The sequence below is a fragment of the Melospiza georgiana genome, chromosome 1, assembly GCF_028018845.1.
Source record: "Melospiza georgiana isolate bMelGeo1 chromosome 1, bMelGeo1.pri, whole genome shotgun sequence".
NCBI classification, from domain to species: domain Eukaryota; kingdom Metazoa; phylum Chordata; class Aves; order Passeriformes; family Passerellidae; genus Melospiza; species Melospiza georgiana.
This window is the reverse complement of record NC_080430.1, coordinates 87,499,422-87,508,728: the sequence shown is the minus strand read 5'-3', so window position 1 is coordinate 87,508,728 and position 9,307 is coordinate 87,499,422.

The window sequence follows — 9,307 nt, the reverse complement described above, 5'->3', positions numbered from 1 at the left end:
CACCATTTAATATCACATTCAGCAACAAATCAGGGTAAGGAGGGTTGGGGTTTTGTCTCCCTCTATGTCCATTTCTCCAAGACTGACTGAGCATCCATCTGCTTGTGGGAAGGGTTTTGCCTTTGCAAATCCACCCATCACCTTTCCTACATTTACAAATTACATTTTAGTCCCACAAGTTTTTCTGCTTTCTCTCATCCTGTCCTGTCCCCTGTCCTGATGGAGCAAGTGGAATAGTGAGCAAGTGGATGTGGGGGTGTCTAGTTTGCTGGCTGGGGTCAACACATCACAATGTAATGTAGTTCTTTACTATTATATGAATGTACACTATCACTGACTTTATAGTTAAATATATATCAGCATTTCTACATATTAAAGATAGTTTTCATGCCAAAAATATGTGCCAAAATTCACAGTTTTTAGATCTTAGATAAATCTGTAATAGAGTCTTGCTGTTTTTAACTCCCATAAAGGTATACAAATGTATACAAATGTATCCTAAATTTTTAAAACTAATTTCTAGAATGGAGTAAACACACCTTAAGACATATTAGCAAAAAAGGAAAAAAAAAAATTTACAGAAATCCTTTGGCTGACCGGGATTAAGCAAATTATGTCCTGTCTGAGAAATACTGATATTTTTTCCTCCTTTTTCTCCAGTTCAAGTAGTTTTCTGCTTTTGTCCATTAATAAGGCTAAAAATCTCAGTATTTAAATAGAAAAACTTCCCACGGTCTAAATTTTTTTAAAGTATAATCACAACTAATGAAGTACAGCCTTAGCAATGCTGTAAAGGTCCGGTTTTAAACATCTCTTAGGGCAGATTTTTCAAGATACAGTCTTGTACTAGAATTTCTAGAACTATATATTTTATTGCAAATTATTTACCTGAACATTTGAATTTGTGAATTAATATGTTTACATATCTCTGTCCAAAGAAAAGAAAGAACTTTAGCACTTTAGTACATAGCACTTGCCAAAAAAGCCAAAGTTTTAACAGAGCATAGCATATCACAGAACTTGCACGCAGTGGTTTTTGTTAGTGTGCACTTGTATTAATGCAATGAACTGATACAACTGATATCAGATAATAAACTATAAGTGATTTCTGAAGGTTTTTGAGCTAAATAGTATTGTGCTATCTGTCATTCATATGGTTCAAAGATGAAACATGTACTTGTTTTCTTAAAGATTATATAATTAAGTGATAATTATTCTCTTTTCAGCCACAGTTCTAAGCAGTCTTTGCAAACATTAAACAGCTTGTGAAAGTAATTAAACATTGTCTCTCCAATCCCTAATCTTGTCAAGTTGTGTGGTAAGAGATGTGGAAGGCTCATTAACAAAGGAGAAAATAATCCCTTATTTTATTACAAACTTTAAACAGCCAAATTGTTTACAAAACAAAGCTTCAAAGTCACCTGTAAGTTTATAAAGTGCTAAATGTTCGGTTACAAAAGCAGTGCATTCACCTGAGCTGAAAGTCTTGTAAATTAATTCTCCTTGATATTTTTACGTTGACCATTTCTAGTCAACAGCAAATAGAAAGAATCCTTTGAGGTTTTTTTTCTTTTTTTCTTTTTTTTTTTTTTTTTTTTTTTTTAATACCATACATTGTGGTATAAAGTACAGTGATTCTGCACTTAACAGAGGGTCTTAGTTTTCTTTTTCCAGCTATAGGAAAAATGTTATCTCTTTTCTCATATTCCGCTCTATTTATGTCTCCAGATTGGGGTAGTTATGTTTATATTACTGGGAAAGAAAATAAAACCAGGTCAAAAGACTCCACCACGGTTAACTTTGCAGTAGCGTGGGCACATTTTATGTCATACCTCTCTATTCAATATATTTTAAAGCCTTTTATAATGAGATTTTTTAAGATGATCTCTGGTCATTTGATCAGCCAGAAGAAAGATATGGCCTGGACAGCAAAGCAGGCATACAGTCACTTAAAGCCATTTGGCAACATTCCTAAGACGAGTACCTAAAGTGTTATATTTGGCTCCTATGTGCCTCGAAGCAATAAAGCTATATGAAGAATGAACAGCAGAGCCATGAGTATATGTTACAGTGCCACATCTCAACTGTATTCACCAGTGCATTTATTTTGCCAGGGGATGTTCTGAAAAGAGTAAATTACTAGTTCAGAAATCTTCAAAAACAGAAATATCATTTAACTAAACTGCAAGTGTGATTACATAACAGGGTCTACTTGACTCTAAAGTTATTCTACATTTACATTGGTTTTAAGAGTGAAATAATACAAATTTCTAAGTCTCCTAAGTCTTTGTGCTTATCCAATAAACACAGTTTATACAGATTTCTCACATATCTGGATGGCTGAATTTGCTGGCTTTAGGCATTTAAAGTTTTCAAGTTAAGGATTCCCTTGATGCCTTGGAATGGCTACCTAGAACAGAGGCTAGACAAGTTTAAAAGAATAAAAAGTAGGTATTTATTAAAGGCTTTCAATAGATACACAGATAATTAAAAGTTTGGTCCATTTACATATCAGGGGTTAATCCTCCAGTTATACTTTCAGGTGTTGAAGTCATACACTACCAGTTTGCTCCCCTCTCTACTTTTCAGGGTGAGGCAGTAGAGTGTCCTTAAATTTCAGGTCTAGAGGTGTTGTTTTGTCTGACCAAAATGTGAAGACATTAAACTAACACTCTATATGGAGTTTAGACCTATACACTAATGCAGTACAGGATTTGAAAAATACAAAAGCTAAAATCCTAAGGCATCACCTTGCACTGCCAATCAGAGGAAAAATTTAGACTCACCTGTAGAGATTGATGAGAAAAGATCATAGCTTACTTTCTTTGCCTCTGGAGAGGACAGAGACAGAGGAAGCTCTGCACCATGGCTGGTGATAGAACTCCTCTGTCAGCCTGGGAGTTTCATGTCTGCACCATGGGTTCTTTTGTAATGAGGAGAAATTTATTTCCCCAAGCACTTTTTTATGTTCATATGAGTAGGCAGAACAGAGGAATTTTGAATGTAAGTATTTTGATGGGCTGTAGCAGGAACAAGGCCCAAATCAGTGCTGGTGCCTAGTTTGGTGCCTACCTACAGGTAGCTAAAGTCTGACTGAGGAACTGCATGCACCCCCTGCTAATCCTCTGTGTCATAGTGCAATACCTACGCATGTTTCCTCAGTCTATCTTTAAAGAACTGTAATTTACTGGAAAATATATTCCTGAATATTACTGTAATAACCCTCTTGAGTCTCTTATATCACTGGGCGCAATCGAAAGGGCAGACCTTGAGCTACTGTAAATCATGCTGGCTCCATTGATTTCAGTAGAGCTCTATTGATTTACTGCTGCAGAGATCTGGTCTGAAAGATTTCTGTGGTATTGTGTGCATTTAGAGTTAGAAGATTTACAGGCTCTATAATAAAGCTAAGAAGCCTAAGCATAACCATTCTCAATGGCTGATGTATTTCTTTGTATCAGTGTATAAACAATTAACACCACCAGTATGAGTAGTGTAACACAGGAAAATTAATATCTGGGATAGTGCATCGATACTAGCTGCTAGGAAACTTATTAATCAATGCTAATAGGAAAACATTTCTTCATATGTGTGCCTTTTATTGACATAATAAGGGTATAGGGTCATGCTGCAAATGTCTGAGTCTCAGAATTGGAGGGAAAATACACATTGGACAGACATGCCTTTTAATCAGCCATATAGCATTTTACACTTGAGAGTAAATGCTTTTAATAATAATTATCAAAGTTATTTGTACCGAAAAAAAAGATATACCAGATGTGGTGAGAGAAATGAAACTTGAAGTGTTGATAACTAGTTCACTAATGATTTTCAAAGGTCATTTCAAGTGCCCTAATGAGCTCTGCCTAAAAGCTTGTTTAAATGTATCCCTTTCTCTTTCTCTACAGATGGAAAAAAATTACTATCTTTGTTGTAGGGAACAGCAGTGTAACAGATTGCTTTATCAGTACTTTAAACAATTGCAGTGTAGATGAGAAGGTGTTAGCCACAGCTACCTAAAGCACAGGTGCAATTGACTAAATTTTAGATACATCAAATAGCTGCATTTTCATTTTCTTTGCTTGAATAAAACCCCGATAACTTTTATTTGCATGCATGAAGAGTGTTGACACAAGAAAAGCTTAACCAGTGTAAAAACTTATCTGCACAACAAGTAGAACTGCCCTACAGCCTGCTCTTCCATTACCAACCCTGACCAAACAGTCCTCTTGCCTTTGTACTTTTCTTCTTTACAGCTCCTTTAAGCTTCTGAAGTACTTAATATGCATGCCAGTTTATCTCACTAAGCTGACAGTGGGTGGGAGGAGGAGAGCAAATAATTTTCTTTAGGCTTACTTGAGACATCAGAAGAAGAAGCCAAAGTAGTAAAAACGTGTGGGTAAAAATGACAAAGCTGGGAAAAAAGACAAGGCTCCACATCTATAAAAGAAACTAACTGCCAAACAAGCTCAGTTATTTCATCTAAATAAGACACTCTTATGCAGTATATCCTAAACATCCTAGGCTGAATACTGAGAAAGCACTAGAGTCTCTGGGTATGTACACATTTTAATATTCAACACTGCTTCTGTAGTTGCAGAAATATATTTAAAATATCTAGCTAGAAATAAAGATTGCAGAACTGTAACTCATGTTATTTCACATGCTGAGTTTCATAGGACCGTAGGAAATATCTGTAGGTAAGCATATGATATCATCATAATCAATGATGGCCCTTGCTAGTTATGGTAATACTGGTGTCCAAGAGCAGGAAATCAGTTTTTTTTCCCATGTTCATAGAAATTTGGAGCTCAAATAGTTCACTTTAACTTCAGCATTTGAAGAAAGAGGAACTTCAGCTAGTTTGAAAGAGGAAAAAGTCTTGTTTTATCACCTGAAAAGATCTCTGCTGATCCCACTTGCTCATTAGAATCCAATTACCTTTCTCCTGAAATTTAACTACCCTAGATTGTCCTACTCTACAAAGCATGTCAGTGAAGACCTGTTGAAGGGAGGATAAAAAAGAAAATGTAAAAGTAATCCGAATGTAAGGAGAAAATTGAGAATTTGCTAGGGAGTCATAAGGTAATCCTTTTCAAAAAATAAAATGAAATTACAAAATTACCATTTGTGATCTAAGAGCATTATACCTCTGAACAGATGAACTATATAAATAGCTGTGACAGATAAGCTTTCTTCAAACTAGAAAAAAGTAACTATAGCTTCCTGGATTTTGACTCTATTGTTGTATTGTCATGCAGTGTATTGTCATTTTGACTGTAGTACGGGTGAGAACTCAGACACAGCACTTTGTTGGTTTGTTTTATTTCATAGAACAATAGATGTCTAGTTGCGAATAACTTGAATTATAATGTCCTTAGGAAATGTGAATAGCAGTGAGTACATTTCTGGATGATATTTGTATAAAAAGCACATTTAAAGATCATAGAATGTATAGAATGGTTTGAATTGGAAGGGACCTGAAGGATCATCTACTTCTGATCCCCCAGCCATGGGCAGGGACACCTTCTACTACACCAGGGTGCTCAAAGCCCCATCCAACCTGGCCTTGAACACTTCCAGGGATAGACATCCACAGCTTCTCCGGGCAGCATGTCCCAGCGCCTTATATCCCTCACAGTAAAGAATCACTTCCTAACACCAAACCCAAATCAACTCCCAGATGAAAGCAATTCTCTTTGACCTCTTACTACAGGCTCTTGTAAAAAGTTCTTCTCTGTCCTTCTTCTTGCCATTTCAGGTACTGGGAGGCTGCAAAACCTCTCCCCAGAGCCTTTTCTTCTTCAGTCTGAGCAGTCTAACTCCAGATGTTCTTTGGTCCTCTGATAATTTTTGTTTCCTCCTCTGGACTCATTCAGGAGGAATGACTGGACTCAGGCCCCTGTCTTTCCTGTGCAGAGGACCCCAGGGCTGGATACAGTGTTCCAGGTGAGGTCCCATCACCAGGGTGGAATAGAGGGACAGAATCCCCTCCCTTACCCTGATGGGCATAGTGCTTTGGATGAAGCCCAGGATATTATTGGCCTTCTGGGCCAGGAGTGCACATTGCTGGGTCATTTTGAGCTTCTTGTAAACTAACACACCACAGTAATTTTCCTCAGGCCTTTCTTCAGATTATGGGTTTGGCTTGACAATATGTGTTGACAAAAATTCCATTCACCTTGCGTCCTGTGAATGGAATTTTAGTTGCATATATGCTGAGACAATGTGTAATAAGGAAGGCAAGGACAATGAATAAGTTATTGTTGATCACAAAGGCACAAAGCAATAGAGTAATAGAATGATTTAGAACAGAACATAACTGGGTTTTCCATTTTTTAAAAAATTCTGCAGTTTCAGATCTAGTTTATACTTCTAAAACACAACAAAAATAAAATAAAATAAAACATGAAAAATTTCTGAATTGCTTTGAGCTAATAGCAACGTGTGGTAAAACTAAGATCTCTCATTCTCATGTAGCTTTTGTATTTTTTTCTTTATATTTGTATACATATAAATATATATTTATGTGTATATGCATGCATGTATATTTAAAAATGCCTATTTTCTTCAAATATCTCATAGTTTCAGAAATTGAAATTATTCTTTCTGAAAGGTGACTAACCAATATGAATGGTATTTCCAGCAATATTGGAAACAATTTGGAAAATCAGTTAATGATTCAAGTTTTTCCAAAATATGTTAGCAAAAACTAGAACTCAGAGTGTTCTGAATAATGGTAAATTGAAAAAATTGTGCTTATCATGGAGAAGGCTTTCCCCCATTCTTCCCCTCTTGCTGACCTCCTGAATAAAGAATCATAGAATATCCTGAGTTGGAAGGCACCCACGAAGGTCCTTGAGTTCAGCTTCTGGCCCTGCACAGGATACCCCAAGAGTCACACCCTGTGCCTGAGTGTTGTCCAGACCCTTCTTGAACTCTGCCAGACTGGTGGTGTGATCACTGTCATGGGAGCTCTTCCAGTGCCCAACAACCCTGTGGGTGAAGAACATTTCCCAATATCCAACCAAAACCTCCCCTGACACATATGTATCATATATCTGGTGATACAATCTGGTATAAAGACAATAACATGCAGAAATTTGAAAGATAGCACATTAAATTTAAAAACTGTGTTGTCACCTGAGTTGCAGATTTATCTGAAGCAAGTAAATATCACCAATTTTATTTTTTGTGGTTCTTTCATAGAGTACTTTTAAGCCAATAGTGCTCCATGGAAAGGGCGACCTCTGCAATTCCATGCACCCACCTAGTATGCAAGACCTCATCTTTTTACTACAGCCTGGTTTGGACGTGCTCCTGATTCTTTGTTTGTACAGATATCTCTCTGATCTGAACTACTTTTCTTTGAGAGCTTCATTTGTCTATGACACTGCACTTTTGCTGTGAGAAAGTTTTGGGACAGCCATTTGTTGTATAAAACATTCTTTGTGAAGAGTGGGCGTCAAATTTAGGAAAGTAGTGGGGTTTTTGCCACCCCCAAGGAAAAAGTGGAAATACATATGACTTGGCAGAAATTTCTTGCAGTGTTGTGGTTTTAGTCCTGTTTTTCAACAAATAAATAACTTTAAGAACTACAAAATGAATTTTCTGAAGCTAGACAAAAAATGAGATTTTTACCTAAACATGAAAGTAATCCATTCTGACTATCTGCCAAGTACTGATATCTTTCACTAGCTCCTTGCATGGTGAGCTAAGACTGCTAATGTATGCTGGTCCTAATCCTACAGTGCTGAAGAAAGCAGATCTTAACTGAGTCTTAAAGGAAGTTAAAAAAAAAACTTTTCCATAGTTTCCCTGTGAAGTTGCCATCAATATTATCCTCATCTTTGTTTTTTCATTATAATTTTAGCCTTCAATATTAGAATTCAAAATTAGCTTTTCTCTGGACTTCTAAATTCTGTCCAGCACAGTAACTCCCAAACTTTCATCTTTGTGATTCATATTGCCATGGAAAGCGGTAAAAGGAAAATCTGCAAACTGTCAGTGTCAGTGCATGTGCTGATCTACAAAGAAGGATGGGTGTTTGAAAATCATTCTGTGGCTGGAAAATAGGAGATTGCTAGATTAAAAGTCAGGTATAAAAAAAAAAAAGTATGGATAAAACAGGCTAAAAATTTCAATACATCAAGCAAACATTTCATTCCTTACCAGACACAATGGTATAAGGATCTCTCAGGTGCCTGTAATAATATTCGTGATGACACTGCTGAATATCTTCAGAAGAAAAATCATTGATTTCTCTTTTGGAGAGGAAGGAAGTTGGGAGGAGAGGGAAAGGGGATAACTACTGTAAAATTTACCAACATTTTTCCTGGCTCAGTGTAATTTTTTCTTTCTTCAATTCTGCATCTAAGAGTGGCTATTTCATTATTTCATCATGCCACACTGTTACACTATGCAATGTGGTTATGCAATGAAATGTCAGTTTCACCTAAAAATGGAAAGTTGTGCCACACACCCATTTTCAGCTAAGAAGATTTCCCTTAGTTCATGTAACAGATTTCCAAGGCAATAGGAAATAGGATGCTTACCCTCATAGGTTTTGGATTCCACATTTTCTAGGGTAAAAATGTACTTAATTTATTAAAAATATTTCATCTTTATTTAAAATATATGAGGGTTTTCCTCCACAGCTCCATATTCCACAGCCTAGTAAACAGGAATATGCCTCGCTACTTAATATATTTACCCAGCATTGACTAATAAATGTATGTAGAATGTGGTTATATATCATCCAATTTAGTCTCACCCAGTCCTGTGCTTGATGGGATAAGATCTGAAAATGAAATATTCTTTCCCTGATAACCTCCTTCATCCTTTCTACTAAAAAGCAGGAAAACCTTTCCCTAGGGCTGAGCTGTGGGAGGGTCCATAAGGAATAGGGTCAGCCCCAACCATTTCTCACTAAAATGTTCAGAGCCAATAATGAAATAAACCTGTGGCCGTTTTGTTGAAAGGGAGTGTGTAAATTATGAAGGTTTCATCTGTACATCTTCATGTTCTAAATGACTGCTAAACTCATCCAAGGAAGAGTATGACTAATAAAGCTGTACCTTTCCTCACAGTTTTTATTAGACTCAGTGTAAAAAATGTATCAATTTTATGGATCCGGTTTGATCTAGACTTTTGAATAAACTGTAAGATTATTCAATGCCTAGGAAAATTATTGTGTAACTTTCATGTAAACATTCATTGCTAGTATGGGTTATGAGTAGTGAAATAATTAAACCAATTCCAGAATCTCCAAGAAATTATATTTCAGTGTTGTAGTATAGAGAGCAGG